We start from the raw sequence: 16,517 nt of genomic DNA, 5'->3' as shown, positions 1-16,517 counted from the left end.
CTGAAACCCTGGGTATCCTGGAATGTTCCAGAAGGCTCCTCAATAGCTTTGTCCTGTGGGGAGGAATAAAGCTGGAGGAGGGCCAAAGAAAGCAAAGCCTTCTAACGCTGGAGGCCCAGGGTAAGGGGCCCCCTGCCTTATCGGAGCTGAGGCGCATGTTTAACAGTGCCGTTTGCTAGGGATGTACTGTCCCACACGTACACACAGGCGTTGTCCCCAAGATATGGTTCAGCATCTGCTCCAAGGGTCTAACTGGTGATTTGTATATGAGAACGGTTAAAAAAAAAAAGCTATCGAATACTAATCTCTTGTTTTCTAACAGTCAAATGAGTAGACATTTTAGTTTCCTGTTTATTAAATCAAAATGAGAGCTTCTTAAATAAGGGTAAGAGCACATTATTTTAGGTATGGAAGCCAAACGATCCTTACAGGACTTATTCAGGAATGTTTTCAAATTAAGCATTACTTATACAAATGCCTTTTTCCCCATTATATTGGGACTTGCCGAAGTATTTACATAAAACACATGAATGTAAGGAAATTAACTGCCCAAGTACATTGGTGTATCTTTTTGGGTCTTGTAAATGTTGGTTAATAATATGCAAAGCATTTAGTGCTGACACTTAGCAAGAAGTGCTAAGTGATATTTTGTTTACAAAATAGTTAAATTGTATTTATTACTCAAAAATAACCTGCAATAATATACTCTTAGAAAAGGACATCTTAATAAGAGCTTTCTTACCAAAAAAAAAAGAAAAGGGTATCTTTGTGTCCTTCCTCAAAGAAACTTTACAAACGGTTCAGTATATCTGCAGTAGAAAATATCTTAGTTTTTTTGTACTTGTAGTTCATATTATTTACTTTCTTAATTATGTTTCAGATAATTTACTTTCTGCTTCCCTGTTACCATTCATAATGATGAGATTTTTTGGTTAAGGTTGAAATTTCGATCCTGGCCCTAAATTTGGTGTAATAATGTATCTATATTTAGTTGGCTGATGCTATACGTACTTAATATATCACCTGCATGTTCCATATACCATCTTTTGATGGGTACAGCTACTGTGAGGTTAAGACTGTATTTTCTCATTTTAAAAAATAAGGAACTTAGGTGAAGAAAAAGGAAGTGAAATGCTCTTTTACCTGATTTATCACCTGATTGGCAGAATCAGGGACAGAAGCGAGGCCTTCAAACTCCTGTAATATAGAAGCTATGACACACTTTAAAAAGACAAAACTTAACTCAGACTTCACTCAATCTAACTAACTTGAATTACTTGAAACAACCAGGGTGTACCCATCTTTTAGGATTTTTATGTTCCCATCTTAAAAAATCTTTAAACTTAGTGTTAAGCTAGGCTTTACTGACCAGGGTTCTTGGACTGCTTAATAAATGGAAATTGACAAGAGACTAGATGATAAATTCAAGCAAGGCTTTTTTGGGACTCTTGCTGCAAGCAGAAGGGAGCTAAAACGAGTAACTTCCTTGTTTACTCCCTGTGAGGATAGGGGGGCTGGCACTGGGAAGCTAAGGGTGGGGGAGGGATGGGTTTGGGCCAGAGGGGTGGCTTAGGTGGTCTGCCCACCCCCTTGGTTGTACTGTGTGCAGGAGGCATGTGCAATACCCTGCTTTTGCTCCCGGCTCCTCAAGTTGGCTCCTGGAAGTTGGATTTTTGGTCTTTTTGTATCTTGTTCATAAATTGCCCAGAGAGGCTATGCATGCAGTTATTTTTAGTCCCTTGTTACTTCCTATTTTGTTGTTGGAGGAGAGGTTTGTCCAGATACAAGCACTGCAGCAAAGGGTCCCAGGTCCCACCTGTCTCAAGGCTACTCTTTTTTTTTTTTTAAAGCCTGTGTTGAGATATAGTTCATGTACAACGAATTTTTGCCCTTTTTAGGGTATTTTGACAAACACATAGAGTCATGTAAACACTACATTAATGGAATTGTAGAACAGTGACCTCATCTTCTTCAAATATCCTCACGTTCTTTCCCTTACTGTCAACCCTGGCAACCACTGGTCTGCGATCTGTCTCTGTATCCCTAGAATGTCATATAAGTGGAATAGGTGTGTAGCCTTTTGAGTCTGGCCTTTTTCTCTCAGCATAATGAATTGGAGATTCATCGGTGGCAATGTATACTAGTAGTCTGTTCCTTTTTATTTACTGACTAGTATCCCATTTGAGTTATTTCCAGTTCTTTGTGATTACAAATAATGCTGCTGTGAACATTCAACAGATTCTATGTGAACAAAGGTTTTTATTTCTCTTGAGTAAGTACCTAGAAGTGGAATTGCTGGGTCATATGGTAAATGTAGGTTTAGTTTTATAGGAAGCTTCCACAATGTTTTCCACAGTGGCTGTACTATTTTGCTTTTACAGTGGCAATATGTGAGAGTTGCAGTTGCTCCATACCCTCACCATTTCATATTGTTGAGTTTTGTCCCCTAATCTAAGAGCTGTATGTGAGTCCATAATGATTAATGACATCATCTTCCAGTGTGCTTACGTGTCATTCATATATCTTCTTTGATAAAATGTCTGTTTAGATCTTTTGCTCATTTTCTAAATTGAACTTTTTGTTCTCTTACTAATTTTCTAACATTTTTTATATATTCTGGGTAAAAGTTTTGTGTGAGATATGTGTTCTTTAAATATGCTCTTTGGTCTGTGACTTGTCTTTCATTTTTGTAACAGTGTCTTCCAAAAGCAGATATTTAAAATTTTGATAAATCCGTTTTATTAATCTTTTCTTAGTAGATTATGCTTTTGGTGTCATATTTAAGAAATCTTTGCCAAATTCAAGGCCATAAAGATTTGGTCTTAGTTTTCTTCCTGAAGTTTTACAACTTAAATTTTCGCATTTAGACTCTGATCCATATTGAGTTAATTTTTAAATAAGTGTGAGGTATATGGGCTTCTCTGGTGACTCAGACAGTAAAGAATCTGCCTGCAATTTGAGAGACTCAGGTTCGATCCCTGGGTCAGGAAGATCCCCTGGAGAAGGGAATGACTTACCCACTCTAGTATCCTTCCCTGGAGAATTCCATGGACAGAGGAGCCTGGTGGGCTACAGTCTATGGGATCGTAAAGAGTAGGACACAGCTGAGTGACTAACATTACTACTACTATAGGGATATATACCTTTTGCATATTGATCTTCTGTTGATATGGTACCATTTCTTGAAAATACTATCCTTTATTCACGGAATTGCTCATTCAATTTGGCAAAAAGTAATTGTCCATATGAGGGCTGCCCTGCAGTTCAGCTGATAAAGAATCCGCCTGCAGTGCAAGACACCCCAGTTTGATTCCTGGGTTGGGAAGGTCCCCTGGAGAAGGGCTTGGCAACCCACTCTAGTCTTCTTGCCTGGAGAATCCCCATGGACAGAGGAGCCTGGCAGGCCACAGTCCATGGGTTACAAAGAGTCAGACATGACTGAGTGGCTCAGCACAGCGCTGCACGATTGTCCACATACATGTGGATCCATTTCTGGACTTCGTGTTGCATTGATTTACGTGTCCTTTCACCAGTACCACACTTGTAACTGTGTAAGTCATGAAATGAGGTACTTCAAGTTGGTTAACTCTGTTCTTCTCAAAATTATTTTGCTCTTCTAGTTCCTTTGACTTTCTATGTTTATTTCAGAATTGGTTTGACAAGCATTTTAAAAAACCCTTGGATTCAGACTCTGAAAACAGTTTGCAATGCATATAGTACCTGCTTAGTAAGAATTATGTGTTTAAAAGTTTTAACTCTTGTTATTAAGAGTTGTCTAATTTTGTGGACTTTATGGACTCTAGCGTATTATTGGGGCTGCCAGTAACACATAGTTGGGAATAGCAAGATGAGCTGTTGTACTGTCACGTCTTTATCTCTGCTTACTGTAATTTCTCACACACCTGTCACATCGGGGGAAAAATAAGAAAGGTGGATGATGGGAGGGCACTTTGGTGAAGTGGTTGGGAGCACAGATCTGTACTCAGACCCTGGCTTCACTTTCTGCCCCTGCCCATTTACTAGTTGTTCGTCTTGAATTCAGTTCTCAAATTGGAATAACGATGGCATTAACTTCAAAATGTTTTTTCTTGAGTTTTTGTGTATTTGTTTTTATTGGGCCACAATTCTCATATCATAAAATTTACTCAAAGGGTACTCTTAAGTATCACTGAGACAGTGTGTATCCAAGTACTTACCATTAAGTCAGTTCTTCACATCACGTTGTTCATTAGATTTTTAAAAATATTTATTCATTTGACTGAGCCAGGTCTTAGTTGTGGCATGTGGGATCTTTAGTTGAGGCAAGTGGATTCTAGACGTGGAGAGTAATTCTCTTTGGTTCTGTGCTCCAACACCTGTTCTGTTTGCAGCCAGTTAATTCTATTGGCTCATTTCAATGAGCCTGTGGAATTCTGGCAGTCTTTCTTCTTCTTTTTTTTTTTTTTAAACCGTCTCTGCCCCTTCAGTGCAAGGTGACAGTGTTCCTGCTTATATAAAATTCTCATAAAACTTATTGGCCTCCCAGGCAATTCATGGGGGTCCACACCATCAGACAAGAGAGGCCTCCACAGATCTTTCCTGGATAGCCACATCTTTACCCCTGGCTTCTACGGAGATGGTTGACTGGATCCATGAGTCACATGCCTGATCTCTTTAGCAGACCATTGTTCAGCCACATCCTTGGCCTTGTTTTCAGAGCATGCTATCCAGATAGGCTGAGGATTTCCAAACTTTCCAGTTCTGTTTCTTTTTCGCTTAACAATTCCCTCTTTATCTCTTTCCTCTTGCATTTTACTATAAGCAGCAAGAAGAAACCAGGTCACACCTTTAATATTTTGCTCAGAAATATCCTCCGCTAAGTAACCAAGTTTGTCACTTATAAGTGCTACCTTCTATAAAACATTAGAACGTGATTTGGCCAAGTTCTCTGCCACTTTATAACAAGATTGCCTGTTTCCAGTTTCAAAAAAATAATGTGTTCTTCATCTCCGTCTGGGACTTTACCAGAGTGCTTTAACATCCGTATTTCTATCAATATTCTGTTTATGATTTATATGTATTTTCTAAGACAGTAGAAGCTTTCACTGTAGCTCTCCTCTTTTTCTTTCTGAGCCTTCACTGGAATCTCCTTTAATGTCCTTATTTCTGTCAATAGTTTCTTCAAGGCAAACTAGGCTTTTTCTATCATGCCCTCAAAATCCTTCCAGCCTCTACTTATTACCTGATTCCAAAGTCACTTTTACATTTTTAGGTATGTGCTATTGTAGTACCCCACTTCTTGGTACCTAAATCTGTCTTGGGGTTCTCCAGACGAAGAGAACTAGTAACACACACACATACACATAAAGATAAAAATTGATTTTAAAGAATCTGTGTGTGTGATTTTGGGGCTGGCAAATCAGAAACCTTCAGAGCAGGAGGGTAGGCTGAAAATTCTGGCAGGAGTTGATGTGACAGTCTTGAGTCAGAAGGCAGTCTGAAGGCCAGATTCCTTCTTTGGAGAACTTTAGTCTTTTAGAGCCTTCAACTGACAGGATGAGGCCATCCACATTATGAAGACTAATCTGCTTTACTCAAAGTCCAAAAGTGAATCACATCCAAAAAATTCCTTCCCAGCAACATCTTGAGTGATGTTTGATCAACAGCTGGGCACGATAGCTAAGCCAAACTGACACATAGAATTAACCATCGCAGGCTGTAATGCAAAATCATGCTGATGGTGCTTTTCTTAGGTAGTTGTACCAGAAAAATGTTACCAACTGTTGACAGAATTCAAAAATGCAGGACATGAGAGCTGCGAGCTCTGGTTTTATTCAGGGTCCTTACAGAGGACTGTAGCCCTGGAGACAGTTTGTCAGCTAACTCTGAGCAGTTGCTTGAAAGGGGCAGGGGAGCAGCCAGTACATATGAATTTTTTGGCTGGGAAATACATGGAGTCAGGCATACATCTTAGTGAAAGATTACTGCTAATCATAATCAAAGAAGTGCTTATCTTTATATGGGAAGATGAAAGAATCTGGGGCCATTGAAATTCTTCCTCAAGTATGTATCAAAACTATTGAGGGGTCCATATGTTCAAAACACAAAATGCTCCATTCTGTTTTTTGTCCTAAATTCCTTTCAGTGTGTCCTGTTAGGTCAGTGAGTGAAATAGCAAATGATTTGATCCTTGTAGAACTGGATGGCAGGCAATGTTCTTTGTTTTACCACTACCTCCCTTTAGAACATAAGTTGAACAAGGTTTAGGAGACATTTCATGACCAATTTGTCCCACAGTGCTAAGAAAGTTCATTCCTAGGTCAGGCGAGGATGTTCCTTCCCCTGCATCTATAGAGTTGCACCGTTACAGTTAAATTTGTATAGGACTATTGTTAGCGGAGAAGGCAATGGCACCCCACTCCAGTACTCTTGCCTGGAAAATCCTATGGATGGAGGAGCCTGGTAGGCTGCAGTCCATGGGGTCACTAAGAGTCGGACACGACTGAGTGACTTCACTTTCACTTTTCACTTTCCTGCATTGGAGAAGGAAATGGCAACCCACTCCAGTGTTCTTGCCTGGAGAATCCCAGGGGCGGGGGAGCCTGGTGGGCTGCCGTCTATGGGGTCGCACAGAGTCGGACACGACTGAAAGTGACTTAGCAGCAGCAGCAGCATTGTTGTTAGTTGCTGAGTTGTGGCCAACTTTTGCAACCCCAAGGACTGTAGCTCACCAGGCTCTTTTGTCCATGGAATTTCCCAGGCAAGAATACTAGAATGGGTTGCTTTTCCAGGGGATCTTCTTAACTCAAGGATCAAACCCACATCTCCTGCATTGCAGGCAGATTCTTTACCACTGAGCCACCTGGGAAGCCCTTGTATAGGAATATATACATGATCAGTTGCCTCAAGACGTTGAGCCATCATTAGTTTTCTCAAAGATCTTGTGACACACTGGGTAATGCAAGAAACAATTACCTTATACAGGATTTAAGTAATACAGCTAATAACAATAAGACCACAGTAGAGATTTGTGCATGAGCTCCAAGAACAAAACCAGCTCCTTAGTAGACCACCAAGACTAGGAAGTAGATCACTTAAGGCAGAAATCAGATTCTTCATGTGAGTCATTAAGTGGATAGTATTGGAGGATTCATCTGGTATAAGGATGCAGCACTCAGTTTGAATTACGGCCTGCCTCTTTGAGATGCTGGAAAGATATTGAGGGCCATGTGTTTTATAATACTGCTTTTTTTTCATCATATAGATCTCATAATTCAGTAAGCTCATAGCCTGATTACTGTCATTTAAGGCCTGTTGGGTGAAGGCTTTGATCTGGGTGGTTACATCTTCCAATCCTACTGAAGGCACAGAAATAGCTGCTAAGTGCTCAGACCAGTGAAACACAGATCTTTTGAGCCCAAGGGAATCCTAGGATACATATTAGTATCCATTTTGGCAGAAGCCAAGACCACAAATTAGTGCCACAAAGCCACTGAGTTCCATTAGGTTCAAGTCAGTATTTCTGGTCACGTGACCCAGTCTGTTTCATACTAATTGCTGTATTTAAGGGAAATAATATGTTGGCATTGTTCATAAGGCACTCAGCTTAATTTTCAATTGTTATTTGACTGGTTATCTTTAATATGATTTAATTGTTTTTGACATAGGCAGGCCTTTAAACTTAAATGACTGTAACCCAGTGATAGCTATATAAATCCATCCCATAATTGAGGGAGAGTCTTTTCTAATAAGTGGGAAGTTACGTTCTTTGAAATTTAGCTTATTGTTCTGATTGAGCTTGAGTAACTTTAAAAGGGAATTCATGTTGTGGTCAGGGTCAGAAAAAGTATGATTGATTAGCCAAATGAGGGATTCCCATCTAGTAATATCATTAGTGGCCCTAAAACTTCTTTCTTCTAAAATAAATTTTTCTAAGGGCCATCCAGTTAGAGCCTTGGAGGTAAGAAATCCACCAAAGTAAGCCAGAAGTACTGGACATAGATAAGTGACCACAAGTCTGAAAATTGGATTGATTTTTTAAAATTGTATAGGATTATTCATGATTAAAAAAAAAAATTTGATTCTAATGCAAAGGTCCAAGAAATCAACAAAACACTATAAATGATCATATGGGTCTGGTCTGGCATTTTAATATAGCTGTCTACTCCTGATATTGTCTTCTCGGCCTGGTGTGGATGTAGTTTCTCCTCTGAGTGTTGTTTCAAGGGGATTTTGAGGTCAGGAGCCCCTCTCTATAGACCAGTCAGGTGCATGGCTCTTTTTCAGTGGGAAATGTAAACCTAAGGATCATTTCCCTTAAGTTTCATTGTGTATAAGCTAGTCATGAGTATCTGATGGGGTCTTTTTATGTAGGTTGGAGAGAGTCCTTTGATTGATGTCTTTCCTGTATATAATCTCCTGGTTGTAGGTCATGGGGCATCTATCTTCATGCAAAAATAGATTACTGTGGTAAGCTTCAGAAATAAATTTAGAATGTCATTTTAATAATTCAATTAATCTTACAATAATACAACATATTAACAAGGAGCCATCTAGGAAGTTGAGTCTTAGGCAGTCAATACAAACCACAAAAACAGTTAAGAACACTAGAAATTAATATTCACTGAAATAAATTTTTTCTTTCTAAAATCACCCTCATTTCTCCCAATGATGGCCAAATTAAGATCATATAGGCTCTTTGAAATTGCTTTTGCTGAGTCTCTTCATAAGGAATCTTAGATTGAACATTTAAAAGGTCCCTCAGGCTAGAAAAGCCATGTCGAAGACTAGGCATCAGATTCTGCTTGCAAAATCCACAGATTTAGGCAGGTTCCTCTCCTCTTCAGGTCCACAAAAAATCTTGAGATCCATGCACCTGCCAGGAAGTAGCCGCCCTTATTCACCTGATAAGGCTTCTAGGAATCCTATAAGCAAAGTACTAGGTTGTTTTTCAGAGGGGCTTTATAGTTCCATTAAGTCCACCTCAGGTCTTTGAAGTTGTCTGCTATATCTGATTTTTGTATAGTCTCAAATATGACATCCCATCCAAAGTCATGGTAATATAGCCAGTGTTTCCAATTATCTCCTGTTATAAAGAGAACAGATTCTTATTGAAATTGTGCAAATAATTATATTGCCATGAAAATAAGAATATTCACTAAGAGTTTCCAAATTCTGGAGAAATCAGAGAAGTGATGAATATTTCATTTCTGCTTACAAAGGTATAATTTACCAAACTGCTATAAATCATAATTAGCTTACGAGGAAAGACAAAAAGTTTCTCAAATCTGGGAAAACAAAACATTAAAAAGAATCAGCAATAATTTTTCAGAGACTTAAAAGTTACAGCCATCCTCGTCAGTTCATTCAGTCTCATGTTACTAATTCTTGATCCTCTGTTTACAGTTTTATGAAGCCATCAGGTTTTCAATTCATGTTCTTTAATTTCTTACCCAGTTAGGTAGTATGATCTGAAAGTTACCAGAAACCTGTGATTGTCAGAAAATCCTTTCTATAATTCTACTTGGAGATCAAGCATTTTTGTAAAAGCATCAGAATAAAAGAGTAATTGTATATTGATGACAAAAGACTTTCAAAAAGCAGTTAAAGACCTGATGACAATGCATTTGTCAAGGAAATTTGGGCATTTTTATACACTATTACAATATTAAATTTTATTTATTTTAATTTGATTATACTAGCCATGTAATTTAGCATATCAAATAAGCCCAATTAGTTTAATATTTCTCTCAAAGATGTTTCAGGGGCCCTCTGGAGCATCCCGAAGTTATCTATAGGTCAAAAGAACTTCATTTAGAAATCAATAAGAGGAATTTTGTCAAAGATATCAAGAGTTTTTAAAACTCTTGTTCAAATAGAATTATAGGTCATTGTGAAACAATACTTACCACTTAACCAAAGTGACAAAGATTCAAAGGCAAATATAGAAAGTTACAACGGATTACTTAAATAAAAAAAACTTCAAAATCTGTTATCAAAATCATACCAATACTCCAAGAAAACCTTGTCCTCTTAACAGGGGGCCAAATTCTAGTTTTGCACCATCTTACCTTTAACATTGTAATTCATTTACTCAACTAAGTTTATTCTTATCAGTTTATTCTTAGCCAGTCCAGACGATGCACAAAACTCTTTTCTCTGTTTCTTTTTACATCATTCTAAGACTTCATTTTTTTACCTTTAGATTTTCCCCTATACTTTCTCTCTCTTTCTTTGAGAAATGGTATTGGAGTATAGTTGATTTACAAGGTTGTATTAGTTTCTGCTGTACAGCAAAGTGAGTCAGTTATACATACATGCAGTCTTTTTTAGATTCTGCTGTCATGTAGGTCATTGTAGAGTATTGAGTAGTTTCCTGTGCTGTACAGTAGGTCCTTATTATTAATAGTTACCTATTTTATATACAGTAGTGTTTATATGTCGATCCCAGTCTCCCAATTTATCCTTCCCACTGGTAACCATAGGTTTGTTTTCTGTGTCTCTGACTCAGTTTCTGTTTTGTAAAAAATTAATTTGTGCCATGTTTTTGGATTCCACATATAAGCAATATCATATGATATTGTCTTTGCCTACTTCACTCAGTATGACAGTCTCTGGGTCCATCCGTGTTGCTGCAGACGACATAATTTCATTCTTTTTGATGACCAAGTAATACTCCACTGTGTGTATATGTCTGTGTGTGTGTGTATACATATCTCACATCTTTTGTCTCTTCTCTGTCAGTGGACATTTAGGTTGCTTCCACGTCCTGACTGTTGTAAATAGTGCTGCACTGAGTTACGGTTTTCTCTGATATATACCCAGGAGTGGGGTTGCTGGATCATATGATAGCTCTATTTTTTTTTTTTTTTTTTTAAGAACCTCCATACTCCTTTTTCTCTTTCTCTCTTTTTAACCTCTCTCTAGGACAAATTACTCTCTTTTCCCTTAACAGAATGCATTTCTGTTCCTTATAGCTTGTTTTTTTCCCTTACATACAAAGATGTTTCCCTTATTAATTTTATTAGTTTTAATTACAACTCTTAAAAACTTAATTTCTAGTGAAAACTAAGAAATAAGCAGTTTTAAACTTTTATTTTAGCATTCTGTACACTGACAAACTTATGAATACTGGTTGTAATTTCTTAAAAAAAAGTGCTTTCTTACAGAAAATGTCTCCATGTGGCGCCAAGCATATTTATTAATAGTCCTGAATATCTTTATTTTCTCTGTAAAAGGAAATCTATGTTCAGTAATTACGGTTTCGGTATCTAATTTTATTTTGGAATGATTTCGACATTCAATGAACTTTCATCATTTAACATAATTTAGCAAAACTCTAAAGTTTCAAGTAACCAAGTATTTGGAGAAGCTATTTTTCAGTAAATATAACCATAAAAACAAGGGTTCTCTGGTGGCTCAGTAGTAAAGAATCCACCTGCCAATGCAGGAGAGGTGGGTTTAATCCCTAGCTTGGGAAGATCCCTTGGAGAAGGAAATGGCAACTCACTCTAGAATTCTTGCCTTCAAAGTTCCGTGGACAGAGGAGCCTGGCAGGCTACAGCCCATGGGGTTGCAAAGAGTCAGACATGACTTAGCAACCAACAACAGACCATAAAATATAATTATTCTTAAAGCGACCTAAAAACTGTCATCTCATTTACAGTTAATTTACTTATAAAAATTCAATAATACACCAGGTTATTTTTCTTGCTGACAAATTTTATAATGGAAATGAGATCTTAGATGACTTTTAGTAAACCTCGAGTATTACTGTTAATGTTGATTACTTTAAAGAGTCTGTATTAATTAAACTAACAAACTTAAACTAAGTTTAATACTGAATATTAACTTAAAACTGAATATTTACCAGTTCATGTGACCTCTCCTATATTTTTGAGACTTTATATAGGTGCTTCAGATCAGATCAGATCAGTCGCTCAGTCGTGTCCGACTCTTTGCGACCCCATGAATCGCAGCATGCCAGGCCTCCCTGTCCATCACCAACTCCCGGAGTTCACCCAGACTCATGTCCATCGAGTCAATGATGCCATCCAGCCATCTCATCCTCTGTCGTCCCCTTCTCTTGCCCCCAATCCCTCCCAGCATCAGAGTCTTTTCCAATGAGTCAACTCTTCACATGAGGTGGCCAAAGTACTGGAGTTTCAGCTTTAGCATCATTCCTTCCAAAGAAATCCCAGGGCTGATCTCCTTCAGAATGGACTGGTTGGATCTCCTTGCAGTCCAAGGGACTCTCAAGGGTCTTCTCCAACACCACAGTTCAAAAGCATCAATTCTTCAGCGCTCAGCCTTCTTCACAGTCCAACTCTCACATCCATACATGGCCACTGGAAAAACCACAGCCTTGACTAGACGAACCTTTGTTGGCAAAGTAATGTCTCTGCTTTTGAATATGCTATCTAGGTGGTCATAACTTTCCTTCCAAGGAGTAAGCGTCATTTAATTTCATGGCTGCAGTCACCATCTGTAGTGATTTTGGAGCCCCAAAAAATAAAGTCTGACACTGTTTCCACTGTTTCCCCATCTATTTCCCATGAAGTGGTGGGACCAGATGCCATGATCTTCGTTTTCTGAATGTTGAGCTTTAAGCCAACTTTTTCACTCTCCACTTGCACTTTCATCAAGAGGCTTTTTAGTTCCTCTTCACTTTCTGCCATAAGGGTGGTATCATCTGCATATCTGAGGTGATTGATATTTCTCCCAGCAATCTTGATTCCAGCTTGTGCTTCTTCCAGTCCAGCGTTTCTCGTGATGTACTCTGCATATAAGTTAAATAAGCAGGGTGACAATATACAGCCTTGACGTACTCCTTTTCCTATTTGGAACCAGTCTGTTGTTCCATGTCCAGGTCTAACTGTTGCTTCCTGACCTGCATACAAATTTCTCAAGAGGCAGATCAGGTGGTCTGGTATTCCCATCTCTTTCAGAATTTTCCACAGTTTATTGTGATCCACACAGTCAAAGGCTTTGGCATAGTCAATAAAGCAGAAATAGATGTTTTTCTGGAACTCTCTTGCTTTTTCCATGATCCAGCGGATGTTGGCAATTTGATCTCTGGTTCCTCTGCCTTTTCTAAAACCAGCTTGAACATCAGGAAGTTCACGGTTCACATATTGCTGAAGCCTGGCTTGGAGAATTTTGAGCATTACTTTCCTAGCGTGTGAGATGAGTGCAATTGTGCGGTAGTTTGAGCATTCTTTGGCATTGCCTTTCTTTGGGATTGGAATGAAAACTGACCTTTTCCAGTCCTGTGGCCACTGCTGAGTTTTCCAAATTTGCTGGCATATTGAGTGCAGCACTTTCACAGCATCATCTTTCAGGATTTGGAATAGCTCAACTGGAATTCCATCACCTCCACTAGCTTTGTTCGTAGTGATGCTTTCTAAGGCCCACTTGACTTCACATTCCAGGATGTCTGGCTCTAGGTCAGTGATCACACCGTCGTGATTATCTGGGTCATGAAGATCTTTTTTGTACAGTTCTTCTGTGTATTCTTGCGATCTCTTCTTAATATCTTCTGCTTCTGTTAGGTCCATACCATTTCTGTCCTTTATCAAGCCCATCTTTGCATGAAATGTTCCTTTGGTATCTCTGATTTTCTTGAAGAGATTTCTAGTCTTACCCATTCTGTTGTTTTCCTCTATTTCTTTGCACTGATCGATGAAGAAGCCTTTCTTATCTCTTCTTGCTATTCTTTGGAACTCTGCAGTCAGATGTTTCTATCTTTCCTTTTCTCCTTTGCTTTTCGCTTCTCTTCTTTCACAGCTATTTGTAAGGCCTCCCCAGACAGCCATTTTGCTTTTTTGCATTTCTTTTCCATGGGGATGGTCTTGATCCCTGTCTGCTGTACAATGTCACGAATCTCATTCCATAGCTCATCAGGCACTCTATCTATCAGAGCTAGGCCCTTAAATCTATTTCTCACTTCCACTGTATAATCATAAGAGATTTGATTTAGGTCATACCTGAATGGTCTAATGGTTTTCCCTACTTTCTTCAATTTAAGTCTGAATTTGGCAATAAGGAGTTCATGATCTGAGTCACAGTCAGCTCCTGGTCTGGTTTTTGCTGACTGTGTGCAGCTTCTCCATCTTTGGCTGCAAAGAATATAATCAGTCTGATTTCGGTTTTGACCATCTGGTGATGTCCATGTATAGAGTCTTCTCTTGTGTTGTTGGAACAGGGTGTTTGTTATGACCAGTGCATTTTCTTGGCAAAACTCTATTAGTCTTTGCCCTGCTTCATTCCGTATTCCAAGGCCAAATTTGCCTGTTACTCCAGGTGTTTCTTGACTTCCTACTTTTGCATTCCAGTCCCCTAGAATGAAAAGGACAACATTTTTGGGTGTTATTTCTAAAAGGTCTTATAGATCTTCATAGAACCCGTTCAACTTCAGCTTCTTCAGCGTTACTGGTTGGGGCATAGACTTGGATTACTGTGATATTGAATGGTTTGCCTTGGAAATGAACAGCGATCATTCTGTCATTTTTGAGGTTGCATCCAGGTACTGCATTTCAGACTCTTTTATTGACCATGATGGCTACTCCATTTCTTCTGAGGGATTCCTGCCCTCAGTAGTAGATACAATGGTCATCTGAGTTAAATTCACCCATTCCAGTCCATTTCAGTTCGCTGATTCCTAGAATGTCGACATTCACTCTTGCCGTGTCTTGTTTGACCACTTCCAATTTGCCTTGATTCATGGACCTGACATTCCAGGTGCCTATGCAATATTGCTCTTTACAGCATCGGACCTTGCTTCTATCACGAGTCACATCCACAGCTGGGTATTCTTTTTGCTTTGGCTCCATCCCTTCATTCTTTCTGGAGTTATTTCTCCACTGATCTCCAGTAGCATATTGGGCACCTACTGACCTGGGGAGTTCCTCTTTCAGTATCCTATCATTTTGCCTTTTCATACTGTTCATGGGGTTCTCAAGGCAAGAATACTGAAGTGGTTTGCCATTCCCTTCTCCAGTGGACCACATTCTGTCAGATCTCTCCACCATGACCCACCCATCTTGGGTTGCCCCAGGGGCATGGCTTAGTTTCATTGAGTTAGACAAGGCTGTGGTCCTAGTGTGATTTGATTGACTAGTTTTCTGTGAGTATGGTTTCAGTGTGTTTGCCCTCTGATGCCCTCTTGCAACACCTACCGTCTTACTTGGGTTTCTCTTACCTTGGGCTTAATTTCCTTTAAGTCAATTAAGTAGAGAGCTCTTTTACAAATTAATTTTGGCAATACCATTCAGAAGTAGACATTTGTCTATAATGTACACACATATAGACAGATATAACCAGAGATCTCATAGCTTCATTTTAAATCTTAGTCATGAATCAATATAAAGCTCACTAATTTATAAATAACATTTGGAGTAAGTTTAACTCGCTTGGGTTGAATATTTATTTATTTATTTGTCTGTGCTGGTTCTAAGCTGCAGCACACAGGATCTTCAATCTTCATATCGGCATGAGGAATCTTTACTTGTGGCGCAGGAAGTCTTAGTTGGGGCATGTGGGATCTAGTTTCCTGCTGCTGCTAAGTCGCATCAGTCATGTCCGACTCTGTGCGACCCCAGAGACAGCAGCCCACCAGGCTCCCCCATCCCTGGGATTCTCCAGGCAAGAACACTGGAATGGGTTGCCATTTCCTTCTCCAATGCATGAAAGTGAAAAGTCAAAGTGAAGTCGCAGTCGTGTCCGACTCTTCGCGACCCCATGGGCTGCAGCCTACCAGGCTCCTCCATCCATGGGATTTTCCAGGCAAGAGTACTGGAGTGGGGTGCCGTTGCCTTCCAGGGATCAAACCCAGGCCCCCTGCATTCATAGTGAAGAGTCTCACAGTGGACCACCAGGGAAGTCCCTTGCTTGGATTTTAAAGGCCTGTTTTCCCCCCTCAGTCCCAGGAATTAGAGATGGTTTAAATAAGAGTAAGGCAGGAGTTCTTGAGCATTCTGGTAGAACATGTATATCTCAAAGATGCAAGGAGAAAAATGCAAGTTCCTCCTAGAAGGAGTTTGTGCCCTTAGAATTTTGAAAAGATGTTTTATCAAGGTGGCTTTCTTTAACTGCTTATGCAGAAACTGGTTTTGGAATGTCAGAAAGAGCTGCACCTTGGCCATTTCAGAGAGGATTTCCTTAGTTCCTAATTAAGTACTTACAAGTATAAGGTCTGTACATATGTAAACCTATTTGGGGTATTAGTCAGGGGTCATCTGACATCCCATTTTCTTCTGTTTGGGAGGCTCTTTCTCATTTTAAAGTTGGCTTATCAGAGTAAAATCACTGTTGAAAACTGTGGCAGGCCAATGTGTGGTTTATGGGCTTAATTCTTCTAAGTGGCACCCTAGAGTCATTTCAGCTCTTCTGCGTGTCTTGTTTTCTCCTGCTGGCAGTCTAAAACTGGTGTGGGTGCTCTGAGCACTGAATGGCCAATTTTTATATATGTGTCTCTGGATTAATGAATTTGTAAATTAGTGAGTGGGTTTCCCTAGGGACTGCTGCACAGTATGAGGACT

At 39.3% G+C, this 16,517-nt stretch overlaps 1 protein-coding gene across 5 annotated transcripts in view; it reads left to right on the top strand.

The window, feature by feature from the left end:
- HERC3 (HECT and RLD domain containing E3 ubiquitin protein ligase 3) overlaps positions 1–16,517 on the top strand; it is a 198,234-nt gene that overhangs the window by 168,334 nt on the left and 13,383 nt on the right. The window lies entirely within an intron of this gene.

The sequence above is a fragment of the Bos mutus genome, chromosome 6 (assembly GCF_027580195.1).
Source record: "Bos mutus isolate GX-2022 chromosome 6, NWIPB_WYAK_1.1, whole genome shotgun sequence".
Taxonomy (NCBI): Eukaryota; Metazoa; Chordata; class Mammalia; order Artiodactyla; family Bovidae; genus Bos; species Bos mutus.
Note: the sequence above shows the minus strand (reverse complement) of the source record. Positions and strands in the feature narration are given on the sequence as shown.